The sequence below is a fragment of the Pseudophryne corroboree genome, chromosome 3 (assembly GCF_028390025.1).
Source record: "Pseudophryne corroboree isolate aPseCor3 chromosome 3, aPseCor3.hap2, whole genome shotgun sequence".
Taxonomy (NCBI): domain Eukaryota; kingdom Metazoa; phylum Chordata; class Amphibia; order Anura; family Myobatrachidae; genus Pseudophryne; species Pseudophryne corroboree.
Genome location: NC_086446.1, coordinates 280,644,425 through 280,668,922, shown reverse-complemented (window position 1 = coordinate 280,668,922; position 24,498 = coordinate 280,644,425). Strand labels below are relative to the sequence as shown.

The 24,498-nt window shown below is 44.7% G+C and overlaps 1 protein-coding gene and 1 long non-coding RNA gene across 5 annotated transcripts in view; both read left to right on the top strand.

Moving 5' to 3' along the window:
* RGS19 (regulator of G protein signaling 19) overlaps positions 1-24,498 on the top strand; it is a 324,046-nt gene that overhangs the window by 152,295 nt on the left and 147,253 nt on the right. The gene's annotated exons all lie outside the window — the stretch shown is intronic.
* LOC135057702 (uncharacterized) lies at positions 12,261-13,302 on the top strand. Its single transcript, XR_010244311.1, has 3 exons — positions 12,261-12,330; positions 12,775-12,834; positions 13,198-13,302. It is a non-coding gene; the product is annotated as an uncharacterized LOC135057702 (long non-coding RNA).

Genomic DNA, 24,498 nt, shown 5'->3' with positions numbered 1-24,498 from the left:
AATGGTAGCATCTGTGTACTGGCTTTGGGACGTTGCTCCAACAGTTTCTCCCTTGGTATCTCAGCGACTTCATATATACACATATAAGCTGAGCCAAGCATTCAGTATTTTCCTGAGTGCACCGATACACTATACTGTAGGTGCACTCAGGAAACTACTAAATGCTTGGCTCAGCTTGTGTGTGTGTGTGTGTGTGTGTGTGTGTGTGTGTGTGTGTGTGTGTGTGTAAAAAAAATAGAGCCAAAGTAAAAAAGAATAAAAGAAAAGAATGACAGAGTATCACCCTCTGCTGTCTCAGGCTCTGCTGTGTCCTCCACTCCGGCAGCGGCTCCGAGTCCTCCTGAGAAGAACGCTGCCTGAGCTGGGCCTGCGGCGCTGGCGGGACGGCAGTGACAGGGCACACTGAGAGCCGAGTGAGAAGGGAGGGAGCACCTTGTGACACCAAGAGGCGCAGCCTGACGCGAGTCCCCTCTGTGCGGACACTATACACTTGCTGCTGCGCATAGTGTACATCGTCCGCGGCGGGCGCTGCAGGGGGGAGCGACGGCACAGTGACTATGCTGTAGCAGGTGTGGCGTGTGGGGGGTGCCGGACATTAGGGGGTGCCTGTGCGCACCAGGCACCCCCCGTGCGCACGCCTATGTTACTGGTGCTGGGGTTGTGAACTGGCTGCTCCTAAACTGTGTCTCTCTGACAGATTTTACTGTGGGTCTGTCCCCTATAAGTCCCGGTGTGTCTGTGTGTGTGTTGTACACGTGTGTAAGACATGTCAGAGGCAGGGAGTTCCTCCCCGGAGGAAACCATTTTAGGGACACAGAAGTTTAATGTGTTGGCGCTGCCGGCACACCAAGAGCCTGCATGGGTGAAAGAAATACGTGATAGTATGCATCATATCAATAGGAGATTAGATAAGTCTGAATCTCATGCTGAGTGCTGGAGAAAATCTGTGGAGGATGTGATTTTTCAGGGCTCTGTTCTTCCATCTGCAGAGGACCTCTCTGGGTCACATAAGAGACCATTTGCGAATATTGTGAATACTGATACCGACACGGATACTGATTCTTGTGTCGACGATAGTGACTCCAGAGAAATAGATCATAAATTGGCAAAAATATACAATATATGATTGTGGCTATAAGGGAAGTTCTGGAAGTCACGGAAGCCACTCCTGTACCTCAGGAGAATGCTTATTTCTATAAAGAAAGGTCACTTTCCCTCCTTCCCACAAGCTTAATACACTCTTTGAAGGGATGTGGGTGAATCCCGAAAATAAATTTCGTATTCCCAAGAGAATTCAGATAGCTTATCCTTTCCCGGTGGAGGACAGGAAAAAATGGGAGTCACCCCCTGTGTTAGACAGTGCACTGTCCAGGTTGACAAAGAAGGTAATTCTCCCTGCACTTGGCACGGCTTCACTAAAAGAGCCGGCAGACCGAAAGATGGAAACTACATTGAAATCCATTTATGTTGCCAATGGTACGCTGCTCAGGCCCACAATTGCTTGCGCGTGGGTGAGTCGCGCTATTGAAAAATGGTCAGAAAGCGTGTCATCAGAAATTAGAATAAGTTAGGGAATATCAAAGACGCTGCCGCATACATGCTAGAAGCGATGAAATATATTGGACTCTTGAGTTCACAAGCTGCTACCATGGCAGTATCGGCTCGGCGGGCATTGTGGATTCGCCAGTGGAACGCGGATGCAGATTCCAAAAGAAATATGGAGGCTCTCCCATATAAAGGTGAGGCCTTATTTGGCGATGGACTGGATGCATTAGCCTCGGCGGCTACCGCAGGTAAGTCAACATTTTTGCCCTCTGCGCCTGCACCGGCAAAAAGAACATATCACCCGCACATGCAGTCCTTTCAGCCCAATAAATACAAAAAAGCGAGAGGTTCCCCTTTCTTTGCGGGTAGGGGAAGGGGAAAGGGAAAGAAGTCCACAGCAGCTTCAGGTTCCCAGGAGCAGAAGTCTACCCCTACTTCTGCCAAATCTTCAGCATGAAGCTGGGGCTCCTTTGCGGGAGGCCGCTCGGGTGGGGGCACGTCTCAAACTGTTCAGCCAAGGTTGGATTCTGTCTGGCCTGGATCCCTGGGTGTTGCAAATAGTATCCCAGGGATACAAGCTGTAGTTTCAAGACGTTTCCCCCATGCTGAATTTTCAAATCGACCTTGCCAGCTTCTCTTCCAGAAAGGGAAGCAGTAACAGCGGCAATCCAAAAATTATGTAAGGATCAGGTCATAGTCCTGGTACCTTTGTCACAACAAGGGGAGGGGTTTTATTCAAGCCTTTTTGTAGTTCCGAAGCCGGACGGCTCGGTCAGTCCGATCCTAAACCTGAAAAATCTGAATCTCTACTTGAAACGATTCAAGTTCAAAATGGAATCACTGAGGGCAGTGATTCCCAGTCTGGAGGAGGGGGACTACATGGTGTCTGTAGACATAAAAGATGCTTACCTGCATGTTCCTATTTATCCTCCTCAACAGGCTTATCTGAGATTCGCGGTTCAGGATTGCCATTACCAATTCCAGACGTTACCTTTCGGTCTCTCCACGGCGCCGAGGGTATTCACCACGGTGATGGCGGAGATGATGGTTCTCCTGCGTCAAAAAGGAGTCAATATAATTCCTTATCTAGACGATCTCCTGATAAAGGCGAGATCCACGGAGCAGTTGTTACAAAACATCACACTCTCCCTGTCAATACTCCAACAACACGGCTGGATCATAAATTATCCAAAGTCACAGTTGTAACCGACGAAAAGATTGTCTTTTCTCGGGATGACTCTGGACACAGAAGTTCAGAGAGTATTTCTTCCGGTGGAAAAGGCTCTGGAAATCCAGAAAATGGTAAAACAGATATTGAAACCATCGAGTGTGTCGATCCATCAGTGCATTCGGTTGTTGGGGAAGATGGTGGCGGCCTACGAGGCCATACAGTTTGGCAGGTTCCATGCCAGGGTATTCCAGTGGGACCTGATGGACAAGTGGTCGGGATCCCACCTACACATGCACCGGAAGATAATCCTGTCATCAAAAGCCAGGATTTCGCTCCTGTGGTGGCTACACAGTTCTCACCTACTAGAGGGACGCAGGTTCGGGATTCAGGACTGGCTCCTGGTAACCTGCAAGTCTCCGAGGCTGGGGAGCTGTCACTCAGGGAGAAAGCTTCCAGGGAAAATGGTCAAGTCAGGAAGCCTGCCTTCACATAAACGTGCTGGAATTGAGAGCCATTTACAACGGCCTTCAACAAGCGGTACATCTTCTTCAAGATCATCCTGTGCAGATCCAGTCAGACAATGTAACAGCAGTCGCGTACATAAACAGGCAGGGCGGAATGAAAAGCAGAGCGGCAATGGCAGAGGTGATGAAGATCCTCCTCTGGGCAGAAAGACATGTAAAGTCTCTGTCGGCAATTTTCATTCCGGGAGTAGACAACTAGGTAGCAGACTTCCTCAGCATACACGATCTCCATCCAGGAGAGTGGGGCCTACACCAAGAAGTCTTCACAGAGGTGACAAGTCTTTGGGGAGTTCCTCAAGTAGACATGATGGCATCTCGTCTCAACAAGAGGCTTTCAAAAATATTGTTCCAGGTCGAGAGACCCTCAAGCAATAGCAGTGGATGCGCTGGTGGCCCAGTGGGTGTTCCGGTCGGTGTATGTCTTCCCTCCACTTCCGCTGATCCCAAAAGTGCTCAGGATCATAAGAAGAACAAGAGTTCGAGCAATCTTCATTGCCCCAGACTGGCCAAGGAGAGCTTGGTACCCAGATCTTCAGGAGTTGCTCATAGAAGATCTTCCTCTTCGCGAGGACCTGCTGCAGCAGGGGCCATGCGTGTATCAAGACTTACCGCGGCTACGTTTGACGGCATGGCTGTTAAACGCCGGATCCTAGCCCAAAAAGGGTGTTCCCAAGGAAGTCCTCCCCACCCTTATTCAGGCCAGGAAAGGAGTAATGTTGAAACATTACCACCGTATTTGGAGAAAATATGTGTCTTGGTGTGAATCCAAGAAGGCTCCTACGGAAGAGTTTGAGTTGGGACGTTTTCTCCATTTTCTGCAGGCTGGTGTGGAGGCGGGCCTACGATTGGGATCAATCAAGGTCCAGATTTCGGCCTTGTCAGTGTTCTCAATTTGCCTCTCTTCCAGAGGTTCAGACCTTCGTGAAAGGGGTTCTGCACATCCAGCCTCCATTTGTGCCTCCAGTGGCACTATGGGACCTTAACGTGGTGTTGCAGTTCCTTCAATCAGATTGGTTTGAGCCTCTACAAGAGATAGAGTTGAAGTTTCTCACTTGGAAAGTGGTGATGCTTTTGGCATTGGCATCCGCGCGGCGGGTGTCTGAATTGGGGGCCTGGTCTCACAAGAGCCTTTACCTGATCTTCCATGTAGATAGGGCAGAGTTGAGGAACATTTTCTTCCGAAGGTGGTTTCATCTTTCCACATAAACCAACCTATTGTGGTGCCAGTAATTACTGACACGTTCACTGAGTCAAAGTCTCTAGATGTGGTTAGGGCTTTGAAGATTTATGTCGCTAGAACAGCTCGAATACGGAAAACAGAGGCTTTGTTTGTCCTGTATGCTCCCAACAAGATTGGGTGTCCTGCTTCCAAGCAGACTATTGCGCGTTGGATCATAAGTACGATTCAGCACGCTCATACTACGGCTGGATTGCCGTTACCGACGTCAGTGAAGGCCCATTCCACTAGGAAGGTGGGCTCATCCTGGGCGGCTGCCCGGGGGGGTCTCGGCATTGCAACTTTGCCGTGCAGCTACTTGGTCGGGGTCAAACACATTTGCTAAATTCTACAAGTTTGACACCTTGGCCGATGAAGACCTCAAGTTCGGTCAATCGGTGCTGCAGGGTCATCCGCACTCTCCCGCCCATACTGGAGCTTTGGTATAAACCCTATGGTCATGAAGTGGACCCCAGCATCCTCTAGGACGTATGAGAAAACAGGATTTTAATACCTACCGGTAAATCCTTTTCTCCTAGTCCGTAGAGGATGCTGGGCGCCCGTCCCAGTGCGTACTTTACCTGCAGTTTTATTATTAGAGTTACACAAGTTGTGGTATATTAGTTTCAGCATGTTGCTATAATTGGTTCATGCCTGTTGGCGTGTGTTCTGTTGAATGCCATGTTGTGCGGCATGGTTGAGGTGTGAGCTGTGTAAATGCTGATTTACATACAGGACTAAAAGCAATACTTTAAAAAGACATTTCATACACTTTAAATGAAGCCGCTTGGGCCGATATACTTAATCCACAACCTACGTACTTATTACACCATTAGCGTACAGAGTCCCGTACCGTGTACGGACTTTGCGTACAAACGCTGCGCTGGCTGTACAAAGTACACGCAGCGTGTACACACCCAAAGATACACCGTGAACCCTTAACAGCTATGTATGCGATAGTAATACACTTTAAACCATAGCAGGGAAAGGAAAACACGACACCAGTATGTATTTAAAATGCTGGGTTCCGACACCACAACATATTATTATTGAAAGGGGGTTACAATAACAAAGCAATACAATACAAAAGAATAATGGCTACAGTCAATGGTACATACTTGTTTGGATTTCGCCACGCTACCCAGTCTGGTCCTCGGTCATCTAGATAGATAACTTTTAGAGTCTTGTGTGACCATGCCTGCAGCTGGCTCCTTTTATACAATCTTCCAAAACTTAACACAATGGATACTGTAATCTCTTTGTCCATTGGACACTGGGATGGTCATTTACAGTACAGGAGAGGTCATAGGTTGGTTTGAATAGGTGGGCGATGTCTGTTCCAGGTGCACTTGCAGGTGGTCTCCTCTGGGTTCCCGCCGTATACCTAATGTACAGTAAATACAGTTTTCTATCTATATTCTATCCCTGCACATAACTATTCGCAGGAACGTGCGATCTTCTGCAAACCAACACCGGAATATTACCCTTAAAATACCCTACAGCTGGATACCAAACACCACCTTATAACCTTGTTCTGTCCCCTCCTATCCTGTAAAGGTGAATCCCTTTGTTCTGTTACCATTAAAACTGTTGTAACTTGCTGATGTGGTGCAGGGAGACTATGTGTACATTGTGCACTATTTGGATTAAATATGTAATGTGTTTTGATAGCTTTTCCATGCGTCCACAAACCCTACCGTAAATACTCATACTACGCGCTAATGCGCAGGACCGCGGGAGCGACCATACGCAAATTGCGAATATGTGCACGCACAGCAGAACAAGTACACGCACGGAGGCCATCTGTGTGTAGTTTGTACGTGATGTGTGTACTGCAATATTTTTCGACTTTGACAGCTGGTATGTATCTCACCACTAGTTTAAAGTAAATCCTTTCCTCGAAATGTCCGTCTCCCTGGGCACAGTTCCTATAACTGAGGTCTGGAGGAGGGGCATAGAGGGAGGAGCCAGTTCACATCCATTGAAAAGTCTTAAGAGTGCCCATGGCTCCTGCGGAACTGTCTATACCCCATGGTCATGAAGTGGACCCCAGCATCCTCTACGGACTAGGAGAAAAGGATTTACCGGTAGGTATCAAAATCCTGTTTTTTCCATCTTTTTGCAGAAGTCAATAATTTTCTACATACATTTAACAAACCCTAAACAGCAGAAAAATGAGTGGTTGTTTATGTTCACATAGAACATGACTGAGGTCCCAACGCTAGTGCAGCGCATACCACAAAGTACAGGTGTTTGCTACTTTGCGCATGTGCCAGCCCTTCTATTATGCATGTGCAGTAAAGATCTACGACGTAGCATGCAGATCAGCATCAGACTATCAGTGATTGACAGTCTGATACCATTTTGGGGCAGGGAGGGAACTTCAACGTCCTCTGTTTCCAAAAACAGAGGCGTGTTGTGGGTCTCTATGCACAAGGCATGTCTGAGCCATTAGCATATTTGCAATTGCACAACAAGCGAAATCGCATCTGTAAATGCATATGCATGCAAATCTGAATCAGGCCCTATGGCTGGTGCCAATTTACCATCTGTGTATGGCCTACAAATTCAATGGCTGACTGTCTATGTACGCAACACTCACAGACACACCATCTCCATACGTCTCTTAAGCTACCTCCCAGTCACTGCCTAGGAACTCGCAGCACTATTCCAGGACATCTCTGATACGGGTTGGGTATGATGTGCTGGTGTTAGGGATGCTGGCAGTCAAAAGACAGGCCATGGCATCCCGACGTTGAGAATCCCAACAGCGGCTAGGTAAGTAAACTTACCTTCACCCAATGCTCCCCTAACCCTCCCTTTTTTTTACAGCCTAAGCCTAACCTTACCCTCCCCCATCCCTAACCCTCCTCGGTGGTGCCTAAACCTAATCCCCCCTTCCTGCAGCCTAAACATAACCCACCTCCTCCCAGCCTAACCCTAACCCTCCCTTTCCCGGAGTGTAACCCTATCCCTCACCCCGCAGTCTAAACCTAACAACCCCGCCCCCACGGCAAAGCCTCGTTCGGGATTCCGGTGGTCGGATTCTAGCAACAGGATTGTGATTCTTGTCAGGATGCCAGCGACGGCATTCCGAGCAGTGTCGGGATTTCAACTGCCGGGATCCCACCCGCTGGGATCCTGACCAGATCTCTCTGATACCATACATCTCAGTCACAACAGCACATTTGTGCATGCATTCTGTGTAATGCATACTCCATAGGAGTTTTTAGAGATTTCCACGTACAGTATTTCTTTGACAACCTTTGACAAGTCAGCACCCTTGAGGATTAATTCCATTATAGCTCATTCAACTGGTGGGGCTCTGCAGAAGCTGAGGATGCAGTTCTATACTGTATAGGCCTCCCATCCACTAGTGCGATATGACCAATTTTCATCCGATTCCGAGCTTTCAGTTTGATGAATCGGATGAAAAGTGTCACATCGCATGTAATTTTCCCCCTGATTCCTATCCGAGGCGCGTTCCCGTGCTCCTCGGATCGGAGTCACAGATCGGCATGGATACAATTAATATTTATCACAATAGGAGGAGAAGATGCACATCGCATTGGCATTTCTATAATGGGTGCACCCATTTTAATACTTACCATTCCGGACTCCAGCGCCAGGCACTGCATTCGTGACGGAAATCGCACAATGCCGGAATCTACGGCGCCGTTCAGAGGAGGGGGCCCACCCGGAGGTGCACACGGGCCCCCTCTTCTATAGAAACGCCCCTGGTACATCGAAATGCATTTGTACACAATCGGATACGATTCATCAGCTGTAAAAAAAAAAAAAAAAACACTCAGTTGCAAATCGTAATCGCAGGACTCCCGGGAAGCTGCCGGGAATATCAGGGGAAAATCGGATCCGACTTTCTGTTCAGATATGTCTTACTAGTGGATGGCGGCCTAAAGTCAGTTCTGCCAAATCTGCCAGATGGACAATACATAGTACATGCAGTATTTTGGAGCTGTCTTTGGTGAAGAGATGTGGAAAACCATATAGGACCATAGGGCCTAATTAAGACCTGGTCACAAGCAGGCTATTTTTTGCACTGCTGCGACCAGGTAATCGCCGCCCACAGAGGAGCGGGTAATCCCTGTACAAGGGTGCGATTGGCTGTGCAGTCTGCTGCACAAACAAATGTTTGTGCAGTTTCTGCACAGCCCAGGACTTACTCAGCCGCTGCGATGATCCGGGAAGAAGTTTTCCTAGACACTCCCTGAAAAAAGTGAGTTGACACCCCCGGATGGCCTCTTCCTGTCAATCTTCTTGCGTTCGGCGCTGCGAATGCTTTCTTCATTAGTTTCGTCACTCTGTGGCGATGGCCGTCGCCAGTCACCGACACACCTGCGCATTGCGGCCCATGCGCTGTTCAAACCCGATCACATGGCTGCGAAAAAAGGCAGCGTGCGATCGGGTATGAATGACCCCCTAGAGTCAAAGGACTTTTGTAAAGTTTTGTTGTGGGGTTAAGTAGTTACATAGCTGTCTAATTGTGTATTGTACTTTTAAACTTTTAGGGGCTAATGCTGAGTACGCCTGTTTGTGGAGCAAATATTGGGCCTAAATCTGAGTTGCAGACAGCAGCGTCTATTGGCGGTCACCCATCTGCAAGTTTATGGAGATGGCCTACAATCTCCTTCCCTTGTGCACATCTATGCGGCCGAGTGTGCAAGGACTGAGACGTCCACTTTTAACGCTTGTGCAAATTGTAATACCAATAGGTGCATCATTGTTAGAGATGTGCGGTGGGCAGTTTTCGTGTTTTGTTTTTTGGTTTTGGTTCTAATTCCCCGCTTGTGTTTTGGTTTTGGATTGGTTTTGCCAAAACCACCCTTTCATGTTTTGGTTTTGCATCTGGGTGATTTTTGAAAACCCACCCCATAAAAACGGCTAAAATCACAGAATTCGGGGGTAATTTTGATCCTACGGTATTATTAACCTCAATAACATTCATTTCCAGTCTATTCTGAACACCTCGCACCTCACAATATTATTTTTAGGCCAAAAAGTTGCACTGAGGTAGCTGTATGACCAAGCTAAGCCACACAAGTGTGCGACACAAACACCTGGCCCATCTAGGAGTGGCACTGCAGAGTCAGACAGGAGGGCAGATATAAAAAAAGGCCCCAAACAGCACATGATGCAAAGATGAAAAAGAGGTGCAATGAGGTAGCTGTATGACTAAGCTAAGAGACACAAGTGTGTGGAACAAACACCTGGCCCATCTAGGAGTGGCACTGCAGTGTCAGACAGGAGGGTAGATATAAAAGAAAGGCCCCAAACAGCACATCATGCAAAGATGAAAAAGAGGTGCAATGAGGTAGCTGTATGACTAAGCTAAGCGACACAAGTGTGCGGAACAAACACCTGGCCCATCTAGGAGTGGCACTACAGTGTCAGGAGGGTAGATATAAAAGAAAGGCCCCAAACAGCACATCATGCAAAGATGAAAAAGAGGTGCAATGAGGTAGCTGTATGACTAAGCCAAGCGACACAAGTGTGCGGAACAAACACCTGGCCCATCTAGGCAGTGGTGTCGAAGACAGAGGGTACAGATTACCCGGGCCCAGGCATGCCAAGGGGCCCTGGCCAGAGCACACCAATAGCCATTTTGTTGGTGGGATGATTTTTTTTCCTTTTGTTATTTTAAATCTGTGGGCGGGCATGCGAACGGTGGGTTGGACAGCCGGGAGGGGAGATGTATGTGTGTGTCACCTGGCTGTTTATCCCTTGTTGTGGACATCCCTCACAGCCACTTTCAGCAGCTGCACCGCTAGTCAATCTCTGCAGCCGACTCTAGATGGCCTCAAGCTCCAGGAGATTGTCAGGGACTGGGAGGGGCAGGCATGCAGCTAGCTGGGAGTGGCCCATAGGTTTATGAAGTGGTGCAGCTCAGCTCAATTGTAATAATCAGCAGCAGGCTGTCACCTCGTCGGGAGCTAGACTGTTAGGCTGCGACATGGTGAGCTGAGAACTGTAACTGTGAGTGACAGACACAGCACTGTGGCTTATAAATTCTATATAAATATTCTATAATACATGCATCCCTACATTGCCATTAGTGTCAGTATTTTTAATATATATATATATATATATATATATATATATATAAAAAAGAAAAAATTAAGACCCCTTAATTGCGCAATTGTCTAATAGCTCAAACCACTGAGAGATACCCCCTGTCAGAAGGAGGACTGCACATAGAATGGACAAAAATAAAGGTTCTCTTGGGGAGCTTAACCACCACAGATATACTTATATTATTATAAAATCATTTATTAAAAAACATGTTACATACATACTTTTATAACATGAATCACAAGATCACACATGTCACTTGAGCAATACATTCATTTCTGATTATCTGTTATATATGATGTTTTCAATCATTAGATGGAATACTTATTCCTCAGCATGAGAAAGTATGTATGATCTGTTCACTGTTTTTACGGAAACGCACAATCGTTGAAACCCAACGCGTTTCGTCCCTTAGGACTTCATCAGGAGTGCAAATCTGGGTGGTTCAAAGAAATATATATATCAAACAGTATCCCATCAAATACATACATTTATTTTCCCTACTTCACATATATTTAAAATTCATGAAACCACTTCATTATTTAATATTATTTTACCTGCTTTATATAAAAACAAATATATCACATAAAAATACAAAGAAGGGGGGATACAATGAAAGAAGGTGAGGAAAACATCGGAGGAGGAGGGAACATATGGAGTGTAAAGTAAGGATCAGATCCCTATAACTATATAGTTCAATACACATAGATAAATGAACAGTTTGTATAATGACCGAGGATGGCATCTAGTTCAAGTAATAGTAATATTTAGTTGATTAAATGAAGTAATTGTACATACCAAAGAATGGGTTCACCAAAGGAAATACAGACAGAACATGAATTCACTGAGAGTGTATTCCTACAAATTAGAATTGTACTCCCATTAGAATACAAAAACATCTTGAAAATGAGGCATCATTCTATTGGTAATGATTCTTAAATACAATAGGTGGCACCAATCACTCGACTAATATTATGGTGCTCATCAGGAGTTTGGTATAGTCATTAAACATTTATTAGACATACCACTGGTCAGTTTTCAATAGATTCTCCCACTATTATTGAAATATGCCTCTATTACTAAAATGATATATGATGAATTTATTAAAATCAAACATCAATGTCCATATTGTATCTACATATATACATATGGTGGTTGATAAGGGACCATGCTGAAATAGGTAGACTGTTACCGATAGAAATTCTACTAAGACAATTCATATGTGGCCATAATAGAATATAGGCTTTTCTACATACCTAACATAATTAGGGTGTGTGCTCATTTGTGAGAGTATATGATCACGCGTCTCATGGTATCTAATGCGATGTTCTAATAGAACGATAACATTGTGCATTCCATGGACACTAATTCTGCGTTCCACGGATATTAATCTCGTGATCTACATATATCACTGTTCCTAATATATTCTACTAACATCATAACTTCAAATAACTCCAACCGAACCACTGATATTGATGAGTATTAGGGTTTGATCGGATAATATCTCCTGATTCCATCCGAATTGCCATTTTGTGAAATCAAAATAGAAATTTCTGGTAGGTGAGCTTGATATTTAATTAATTAATAGTGTTATTAGGATCTCTTTTTAATTAAATTTGATGGCCACACTTTTTTTAGTTCAAGTTGTTGCTGTATTGGAGGTGATCTATTGCTAGTATCCCTTTTTAATCAAGCACTCCACAACCCTATAGGAAATACACGGATGCACTATTGATGTACTTCGGCCAACACCCATAATTTGATGGTCTGTTGAGTTTCTACAGGTGAGCATATACTCTCACAAATGAGCACACACCCTAATTATGTTAGGTATGTAGAAAAGCCTATATTCTATTATGGCCACATATGAATTGTCTTAGTAGAATTTCTATCGGTAACAGTCTACCTATTTCAGCATGGTCCCTTATCAACCACCATATGTATATATGTAGATACAATATGGACATTGATGTTTGATTTTAATAAATTCATCATATATCATTTTAGTAATAGAGGCATATTTCAATAATAGTGGGAGAATCTATTGAAAACTGACCAGTGGTATGTCTAATAAATGTTTAATGACTATACCAAACTCCTGATGAGCACCATAATATTAGTCGAGTGATTGGTGCCACCTATTGTATTTAAGAATCATTACCAATAGAATGATGCCTCATTTTCAAGATGTTTTTGTATTCTAATGGGAGTACAATTCTAATTTGTAGGAATACACTCTCAGTGAATTCATGTTCTGTCTGTATTTCCTTTGGTGAACCCATTCTTTGGTATGTACAATTACTTCATTTAATCAACTAAATATTACTATTACTTGAACTAGATGCCATCCTCGGTCATTATACAAACTATTCATTTATCTATGTGTATTGAACTATATAGTTATAGGGATCTGATCCTTACTTTACACTCCATATGTTCCCTCCTCCTCCGATGTTTTCCTCACCTTCTTTCATTGTATCCCCCCTTCTTTGTATTTTTATGTGATATATTTGTTTTTATATAAAGCAGGTAAAATAATATTAAATAATGAAGTGGTTTCATGAATTTGAAATATATGTGAAGTAGGGATAAATAAATGTATGTATTTGATAGGATACTGTTTGATATATATATTTCTTTGAACCACCCAGATTTGCACCCCTGATGAAGTCCTAAGGGACGAAACGCGTTGGGTTTCAACGATTGTGCGTTTCCGTAAAAACAGTGAACAGATCATACATACTTTCTCATGCTGAGGAATAAGTATTCCAACTAATGATTGAAAACATCATATATAACAGATAATCAGAAATGAATGCATTGCTCAAGTGACATGTGTGATCTTGTGATTCATGTTATAAAAGTATGTATGTAACATGTTTTTTAATAAATGATTTTATAATAATATAAGTATATCTGTGGTGGTTAAGCTCCCCAAGAGAACCTTTGTTTTTGTCTATATATATATATATATATATATATATATACACACACACATTTCTATATATATATATATATATATATATATTTACCTATGTATAGAAATATACATACTGTGGCCACACCCACTCCCAGGATTTCTCTTGGCAGCCATGCATCTAGGAGTGGCACTGCAGTGTCAGACAGGAGGGCAGATATAAAAAAAGGCCCCAAACAGCACATCATGCAAAGATGAAAAAGAGGTGCAATGAAGTAGCCTTATGACTAAGCTAAGCGACACAAGTGTGCGGCACAAACACCTGTCCCATCTAGGAGTGGCACTGCAGTCCCACTGCACTAATGGCGGATACCGGACGTACGTCTAACACCAGCGTAGTTGTTATGGCCTCAGTAATCCGCTTTGCAACAGGGTATATATATATATATATATATATATATATACACACAGCATCAGTGTATCACTGGAATTATACGCCAGTACCACTGGAATTATACGGCAGGATCACTGGAATTATACGCCAGTACCATTGGAATTATACGGCAGGATCACTGGAATTATATGCCAGTACCACTGGAATTATACGGCAGGATCACTGGATTTATACACCAGTACCACTGGAATTATATGGCAGGATCACTGGATTTATACGCCAGTACCAGTGGAATTATAAGGCAGGATCACTGGAATTATGGCCCTCATTCCGAGTTGATCGGTCGCAAGGCGAATTTAGCAGAGTTACACACGCTAAGCCTACGCCTACTGGGAGTGTATCTTAGCTTCTTAAAATTGCGACCGATGTATTCGCAATATTGCGATTACAAACTACTTTGCAGTTTCTGAGTAACTTCAACCTTACTCTGCCTGTGCGATCAGTTCAGTGCTTGTCGTTCCTGGTTTGACGTCACAAACACACCCAGCGTTCGGCCAGACACTCCCCCGTTTCTCCAGCCACTCCTGCGTTTTTTCCGGAAACGGTAGCGTTTTCATCCACACGCCCATAAAACGCCGTGTTTCCGCCCAGTAACACCCATTTCCTGTCAATCACATTACGATCGCCGGAGCGATGAAAAAGCCGTGAGTAAAAATACTATCTTCATTGTTAAATTACTTGGCGCAGTCGCAGTGCGAATATTGCGCATGCGTACTAAGCGGATTTTCATTGCGATGCGATGAAAAATACAGAGAGAACGACTCGGAATGAGGGCCTATATGCCAGTACCACTGGAATTATACGGCAGGATCACTGGAATTATACGCCAGTACCACTTATACGGCAGGATCACTGGACTGGATTTATACGCCAGTACCACTGTAATTATATGGCAGGATCACTGGACTTATACGGCAGTGCCGCTGTACATATACAGCAGTATCAATGGACATATACGACAGTACCGCTGGACATATACGGCAGTATCAATGGACATATACGGCAGTATCACTGGACATATACGGCAGTATCACTGGACTGGACTTATACGCCAGTACCACTGTAATTATACGGCAGGATCACTGGATTTATACGGCAGGATCGCTGGATTTATACGGCAGGATCACTGGAATTATACAGCAGGAGCACTGTAATTATACGGCAGGATTACTAGATTTATACGGCAGTACCGCTGGACATATACGGCAGTATCAATGGACATATTCAGCAGTATCACTGGATTTATACGGCAGTACCGCTGGACATATACGGCAGTATCACTGGACATATACGGCAGTATCACTGGACTGAACATATACGCCAGTACCACTGAAATTATACGGCAGGCTCACTGGATTTATATGGCAGGATCACTGTAATTATACGGCAGGATAACTGGAATTATATGGCAGTACAGCTGGACATATACGGCAGTATCACTGGACATATACGGCAGTATCACTGGACTGGACTTATACGCCAGTACCACTGTAATTATACGGCAGGATCACTGGATTTATATGGCAGGGTCACTGGATTTATACAGCAGGATCACTGTAATTATACGGCAGGATCACTGGAATTATACGGCAGGATTACTGGATTTATACGGCAGTACCGCTGGACATATACGGCAGTATCACTGGACATATACGGCAGGATCACTGGACATATACGGCAGTACCACTGGACATATACGGCAGGCCGGCAGCACAGGGACATCACCACTGGACTGATGCAGGACAAAACAGCACCACTGGACTGTACTTATTCGGCAGCACTTGACATATGGCAGCAGAGGACACAACCACTGTGACTGGACAGATGAAGCACAAAACACGGACACTGAGGACGGAAACACATCCTCTCTCTACACTCTCCAGTGCCGGAGTGAAAATGGTGGCAACGCGCGGCTGTTTATATGGAATCCAAACCTCGTGAGAATCCGACAGCGGGATGATGATGTTTTGTCTCGTTCTGGTTTCCGAGTCAGACGGGAAAACCTGAGCCTGACTCGGATCTGGGCTCGTCACATGAAGTCCGGTAGGGTTCGGTTCTCTGAAAACCGAACCCGCTCATCTCTAATCATTATACACCATTATCAGTCACACCATAAAATTTGCACCATCACTATAGCAGATGCAGTTTATTCATCTGACTACAGACCTTATTTAGTAGCATACGCTACTGAGATCTGTGGCGTAACTACTGTGGGTGCAGGGGGTGCAGCTGCTATGGGGCCCTAGATGCGTCAATGGCCCACTGCTCCCCCTGCACCCAGTCACGGGCTGCCTCCGATGCCCATGCAGTCCCCTTTCACCACCGCCCAGGGGATGAATGACCGCCGCCGATAGCAACCACCTGCACCCGAGGATGTGGCAGGGTGTTGGGGACTCAGGAAGCCCTAACTGTCAGGCTACAATTTAGGGGGTGGGGCCTAATGCATGAAGACCCACCCCATTAGATAATGTATCTCCTGCTCGCTCCCCCCTCTCTCTACCCTGCTCTCTCCCTGACACTTTCTATCTTGCTACACTCTCTCTCCCTGACACTGTCTGTCTCTCCCTCATTCCCTTCCTGACACTCTCTCTCTCTGTGTCACTCTCTCTCTGACACACTCCCTCTCTCTGTCTCTGATACTGTCTCTCTCTCCCTCTCTCATGCCCTGACACTGTCTCTGTTGCTGACACTGTCTCTCTCCCCCCCCTCTCTTCCTCCCTGACACTGTCTCTTTCTCACTCTCTCCTCCTGACACTCTCCCTGATACTGCCTCTTTCTCCCTCTCTCTCTCACGCTCTCTCTTTCTCTCTTTGGCAGTCTTTCTCTCTCTCCCTCTCCCCTTGACACTGTTTGTCTACCCCTCTTATCTCCCTGACACTGTTTCCCACTCACCCCCTTCCCAACACTCTCTCTCTGACACTGTCTATCTCTCTCCCTGACACTGTCTCTATCTCTCCCTCTCTCTTTGGCACTGTCTCCCTCTCTCTCTCTCTCATGCCCTAACACTGGCTCTCTCACTGGCACTGTCTCTCTTCCTCCCTGACACTATCACTCCCTGATACTGTCCCTGTCTCCCTCTCTCTCTCTAACACCATCTCTCTTTACCCCTGACACTTTTTACCCCTCTCTATCCCTTTCTCCCTGACACTGTCTCTCTGTCCCTCCCTGACACTCTCTTTCCCTGGTACTGTCTCTTTTTACTTCCTTCCCTCTCGCTATCTCCCTGATACTGTCTCCCTGGCACTGTCTCTCCCTTCCTCTCTCTCTCTGCCTGGCACTGTCTCTCCCTCCCTCTCTCCCTTACACTGTCTCTCTCCCTGGCACTGTCTCTCCCTCCCTGATAGTTTGTGTGTCTCTCTCTCCCTGACTCTCATTCTCTCCCTCCTAGTCTCCCTGACACTCTCACTCTCTCTTGCTCCCCCTCTCTTTTGCTCTCCCTCCCTCCATGACACTTTCTCTCCCTCTGAAACGCTCTCTCTCTCTCTCTCTCTCTCTCTCTCTCTCTCTCTCTCTCTCTCTGATGCCCTCTTTCTCTCTTCCCCTCACCCCTTTTTCTCTCTTTCTCCCTGGCGCCCTCTCTTTTGCTTCTTTCTCTCTTTCTCGTATTCTCTCTATTTCCATGAAACCCTTATTCTCTCTCCCTGACCCCTCTCTCTCTTTCTTTCTTTCTTGTGCCTCTCTCTCTCTTTCTCCCCCTGACACACTCATTGTTTCTCTCTCACTCCCCTCAATCTCTCTCTCTTGCACCCCTAAGAGGCATTATAGTGACAATGGCAGGGGGTTAAGGGAGGTGACCCTTTTAAGATTTTGCTATGGGGCCTTCAAGGTTCTAGTTATGCCCCTGACTGAGATAGGTTCACATATCCCTGTCTAGGGGTAGTGCGCATGGGCAGGGCCTGCACTGTGCATGCACGGGCAAGGATATTCCATTGTATCTCAGTAATGCGAATGCCTCTGCCTGGCGTTCGCAGGGCAGCAACGCTTCGTTGCAAGGAGGGGTTCCCTTATTCAGTATCGCAATTGAATTGCGATCGCATCACTGGCCTTGCTAGCATGCTGGACAGCCTTACCCTGTGTTGGGCAGCCCCCAGCCTGCGATTAAAAGCAGTTGCAGTTTTGCTAATTTAGCAAAACAGCTACTGAAGCTGAATCAGGCCTTATGTCTGCTGTTGTGCGTAGGGGTATGCAGCCGCTTCCCTGACACACCTGTGACACTATAGATATAGATTAAAATTAACCCTGCGCTTTAGTTGTTAAGAAGCAGCTCCCATAAGAATAGTACAATTGTAAAAGGTTGAACTAAATATGTGCAAACACCTGTGAAAACAAAGGTTAAATTAGTAAATGTTTACAGCACTTTTAAGTGCTTGTGCAGGAGTCCGCTTGTGGGTTCCGTTAATTGCCGGCTTTTCGTCCCACACTGCGGCAGTGGTCCGGGGCTAGCTATCTCACTTTCCCTGACACTGCCTACCTTTAAGTTGGGGATTGTGAGGCTTTTTAAGTCCGTCCCTGCTCGGCTGATTCCCGCACAATCCTTCTTCGTTCTCACACCCGTGGGCGCAGGCTGAGTGACGTAATCCAATGTCGGATCCTCCTGCAGTCGCTTACCACTGCGTTTCGGACCCGTGGGTCCTTAATCCTGGATAGCGTTCATGTCCTCAATTAGTCCTTTTATGCTGAGCCTTTATTAGTTAATTGGCTAAATTAAAATCAATAAAAAATTATTTTGAACGTTTTATTAGGTTATTAGTTATTTTATTAGGTTTTATTAGTTATTCACTGGTGTTTGCAATGTGTATTAATAAATTATTATAGGTACTGGTTTTTATATATTGCTTTATTGAAAAATTATAAGTAATTGATACGTAATAATAAATTATAATTAATTAATTACATCTATATTAGGTCCTGTGTTTGTTTAATATTATTTTGTCTAGAAGATATAATAATCAATCGTTTTAAAAGTATTTTACTGGATGTTTTTTTTAAACTATAATAGTGAATTATTTTAAAAGTAAGTAATCTATATTATAGAAATGAATTAAAGTCAAACTCTATATTAAGTCCTGTGGGTTCTAAAGTTTGAAGGAGGAAGATCCATTTTGACTCTGCCCTCTTCAATTTCTCCGAAATATTCCCCCCTCTCCAATTGGGGGTGACTTTTTGTATTCCCATGAATTGTAAGTCTGAAGGGTTTTTGTTATGAACATCAAAAAAATGTGTGTCTGTAGGCCTTTTTTAATATTATAAATATGTTCTGCGATACGAATTTTCATCTTTCTCTTTGTTTGGCTTACGTATTGTAAACCACACGGGCACTGGAGGAGATAAATAATTCCCTCTGTTTCGCATGATATTTTGTCTCTCATTTTATAATTCTTTTTTGTTACATTACAAGTGAACGTAGTTGATGGTTTTGTTGTTAATTTGTTTGTTGTCTTGCATGCTGAGCAATTTAAACAGAAAAAGTGTCCTTTTTTTCTCTCCTTTTAAACAGTGTTCTTCGTTGGGAATGTAACTTTTGACAAGTTCCTGTTTTAATGAAGTGGCTTTTTTGTATATGATATGTGGTTTACTTTGAATTAAAGGAGCTATTTCTTTGTATAATGATAAAATGTGCCAGTGTTTTTTCAGAATTTGTTCAAAGGCTAAATGCTGACTGTTTAGGCCTATATAGACGGGCCGATGCAGGAGAGATGTGTGCTGAGCGAACCGCTCAGCACACATCTCTCCCGCCGCTCAGCACAGCGCGATCTGTGCTGAGCGTGCGGGGGGAGATGGGGGGGGGGGCGCTCACTTCACCCAGCGGGTGAAGTGAGCGACCCGCTAGATTGGCCTGTATGCAGGCCAATCTAGCAGCAGCGATAGCGATGCGCGTGGCTGCGCATCGCTATCGCTGTAGGGGGTACACACGGAGCGACAATGCTGAAATTCTAAGCAATCTCTAGTCAGATTGCTTAAGGCCAGTACTCACTGGCCGATGTCAGAGAGATGTGTGCTGAGCGAACCGCTCAGCACACATCTCTCCCGGCGCTCAGCACAGCGCGATCTGTGCTGAGCGTGCGGGGGGAGACGGGGGGGCCGCTCACTTCACCCAGCGGGTGAAGTGAGCGACCCGCTAGATTGGCCTGCATGCAGGCCAATCTAGCAGCAGCGATAGCGATGCGCGGGGCTGCGCATCGCTATCGCTGAGGGGGCTACACACGGAGCGATCGTGCTTAAAATCTAAGCAATCTAGTCAGATTGCTTAGATTTTAAGCAGCGATCGCTCCGTGAGTACCCCCCTTTAGAATATCGCTCGGTGAGTACCCCCCTTTAAACTGTGTAATGAAAGATAATTTAAAGTCTTTTTGTTGTTCTCTTTGTTTATATTTAATCAGCTCACTCCTATCTATCCTGGATACCTGGTCTATTTGTTTCTGAAGATCTTCTACTTTATAACCCCTCAGAAGGAATTTATTTTTCATCTCTGCCGTTTGTTCCTTAAAGGTTTCCATTTGTGAGCAGTTCCGTTTTAATCGTCTGAATTGTCCACTTAGAATATTCTTTATACAGTTTTTGTGATGATTGCTGGATGTTGATATGGTGTTGTTACCGCTTACTTTTTTTGTATGATTTCTAGTGTGTATGGTTTTATCTTGTATGAAAATTTCCAGATCAAGGTATATGACTATTTTCTGACTGGTCACTGATATAAACTCCAGTCCATATGTATTTTTGGGTCTGGGACTCCAGGTCGACAACAAAAAGGTTGACACACCTTAGGTCGACGTCAATTGGTCGACACACCTTAGGTCGACATGGACAAAAGGTCGACAGGAACAAGGTCGACATGGGAAAGGTCGACATGAGTTTTTTATGTTTTTTTGGTGTCGTTTTCTTCGTAGAGTGACCGGGAACCCCAATTAGTGTACCGCGACCCCTCGCATGGCTCGCTTTGCTCGCCATGCTTCGGGCATGGTGCCTTCGCTCCGCTCCACTTCGCTCGGCACAGATTACCGTTCCAATCATAGTCCACGTGGATCGTTAAGTATGAAAAGGTTCCAAAAAAGAAAAAAATTGTGAAAAACTCATGTCGACCTTTTTCCATGTCGACCTTGTTCCTGTTGACTTTTTGTCCAGGTGTGTCGACCAATTGGCGGCGACCTAAGGTGTGTCGACCTTTTTGTTGTCGACCTGGAGTCCGGATACCGTATTTTTATTTATCTATTCTAAAAAATTGTTTAGTTCTTGTTTTGGACCGTTCCAAATGAAGATCAGATCATGTATGTAGCGCTTCCAAACCTGTATGTATTGTAAGAAATGGTTGTTGTTCCATATGTATTCATCTTCCCACCTAGGTACGAATAAATTTGCATAGCTAGGTGCGAAAGAACTCCCATGGCGGTCACTTTTATCTGATTGTAATATGTCCCATGGTCCCAGAAGTAATTACAGTGTAAAATGAATTTGATACAAGACATTATGAAATTGATTTGCTCATTGGGTAAGGTGGTTTCTGTGGATAAAAAGAACTTTGTTGTCTCACAGCCTTTTGAATGTGAAATACATGTATATAGTGACTTGATGTCACTTGTGCAGAGTATGAAATGTTCTTCCCATTGTACTTCTTTTAGTATCTGTAATATGTTTATTGTATCTCTAAGATGACTTATTTGTGATTGTACTATATCTTGAATTCATGAATATCCCATAATACACCCACTGAACAAACAATTTTTGTGTATACTAGTAGCCACCTCCCAGAAGTACTAATCACTTTTCCACCACCCTTCTAATACCATATGACCCAAATCTAGGTGGCAATCATATTCCCTAGAACAAAGAAAGTTTGCAGATCAGAGATTCCTGCAAACTACTGTTTGTTCGTCGGGAGGCTTGCCACCCAGCAACAGCTGGTAGGTAGATTACCACATACCTGGTGGTTGCTTGGAAGACCAATCGGTCTCCAATAATGCTTAGCAAGCATTTACTCAGAGGACCAATGAGTGGCGTGCATTATGGAAAGTAGGAACATACCTTTTGTTGCTGCACTAGAGGTGTCAGCAATGGCTTTTCAGAGCTGTAACTATTCATTCTCTAATTATAGAGGGTTTGGCAAGCCAAAGGAGTTTATGGCAAGTAGAAATAACTGAGAAGATTCACAAGTTAGTGGAGCAGTGAGTTTCAAATACTGTGTGAGCTGAGCCGAGTAACGAAACAAAGACTTGGATTTGTCTGGTCTCAGATTATATCAAACTCATCTATACAATTTTTAAAGGAGGATGTTTTGGATCAGTAATATAAATGAAAGTTAGTTCAGCACCACTGGCCACTAAGCCTTAAGCTAGTAATAATATGAATTTCCTTAATAAAAGGACACTCTCTGAACTTGGGTCCAAGGTTATAATAGGTTCCGTGGGGGTCATTCCGAGTTGATCGTAGCTGTGCTAAATTTAGCACAGCTATGATCGTAAACTCAGACATGCGGGGGGACGCCAAGCACAGGGCTAGTCTGCCCTGCATGTATGTCCGCCCCCCCGCGCACAAGTACAAAAGCATCGCACAGCGGCGATGCTTTTGTACTTGTGGAGTACAAGTTGCGGCTGGCCGGGAGTTGGTCGTCGCTGCTTCTGGTCGCAGCGGCTGCGTGTGACGTCACGCAGCCGCTGCGGCCCGCCCCCCCCCCCCCTGCACTGTATGACCACGCCTGCATTGGCCAGACCGTGCCCATGAAACGGCGGCCAAACGCCGCCGTTTCATGGGCTTGCTCACCCACCCACCAGCTGTTGCTAGGTCGCAAGCCTCCCGATGAACAAATAACGTTTGCTCCACTAAACCTGTCATATCTTTTAGAGGTCAGATATTATTGTAAATGTAAACATTCTGTGTAACTGTACTGTAATTATACTTAGAATGTATTTCATTATGATAAAAAAAGTTATTGTTTTAAAAATTGCAGATTGTGATGCAAAGCGTCTTCATTGTGTCTTATTTTAACCTGCAGGGGTCGCTGTTTGTTTTGCAGAATATGTAGATTTTGTAGCGGCACAGAACATTCCATGCACACTGACAAGTTAGAACTGTTGAGTATTCTGCTTAAAGCAGAAGTAGACAATCTACAGTCATCTAGTCCTTCCATTGGCTAGGACTTGTAATAAAAAGAACTCCACAGCCAGAGACTGACTGAACCTTTGTATTTAATCTCTAGATGTGCAGATCTATTTTGCTTAAGTAAATAGTATATGTAAATTAGCATGGGATCTTGGAATGAATTCTGGGATATATACCTATTCTACCTCCCAGTTTATACATGATTTGCATGTCCTTTGACTTGCATGGCTAATAGGAAGCTATGTGTTTGGTGACTTTTTTAATATTTTGCATTTGTTTATTCTTGTTTGGTACAGAAAGACTATATTCAAATAATTTACATGACAGTCAATGGTGATCAGTTTTAGGTTGTATAGAAGCACACAGAGTTACATCTTCCCGATAATATACAGTATAGCATGTGTAGTAATTTGTTAATTTTTAATTATAAGTGGCATACACTGACTAGTAATTATTGAAGCAAATCAACACTTTCACCCTGTGTGCCCAGTGCATTTGTAGATGAGAGTCTGGTATCTGCTAACATTGATTTGCAGTCTGGATGATGGGGGTTAAGTCTCTGGTAGCATAAGTGCAACTTGAATAACAGTCTTGCAAACACAACAGGTAGTGAAAGGTAAGGATGGGAATCAAATAATTTTTGTCCTGCTGTTATGGGGCCCCAGCTGCCCAGACCAGCAGTGAGTTTTACCCTCACGCTCTGCCACTCTCAAATGTACAGAGTGGCGGGTGACCATCGCACAGGATAACAGAGGTGTCCAACTTAATTCCTCTTTCGTTCTCCCAGTATGTGCCTTACTATTGATTAACAGTCCTGATTGAGGCTTCACCGGGTGGATAGGTGGGCAGCGCTGGAGCCTGGCGTTGCATCAGCCATGGAATAAGACTTCATGGCGTCATAACATTGCGTGCAGAATAGCAAGAGGAGCCATGGTAAGACAGTGGATCAGGTAAGTGAAAAAGGAGGGAGGAGGCATAAAAGATCATTACATTTATAAAACCGGAAGATTTGGGGGTGTTTGATTAAATACATACACACACGGTCGAGTCACATTATTATGACCACCAGCTAATAGCCAGAGTAACTGCTTCGGAGCCCCATACGCAGCAGGGTTCGCTGAACTGTCATTTTAGACACGTCTGGTAGCCCCTAGGTTAATTTTGACTGTAGCATGTTGGTGGGCCCTCACGCACCTTTGTAGCCGACATTCATCTCTCACATCAATGGCATGTAGTGTGCCTCAGTTTCCACATTGGTTATTCGCAATGGTGCCATTTGTCAAGTCACGATACACCTTCACCACTGCAGCACGCAAACAGTTCACAAACTGCGCTGTTTCAGAAATACTGCCAACCTTGGCCCGTAAGCCGATAATCACCCCTTTTTGCAACTCGGATAAATCGCCCTTTTATTCATGACCTGCAACGAGTGATATGTGTGCAGGCGGCCTATCACACACCTTATATACCCACCAAGCCAGCGCACAA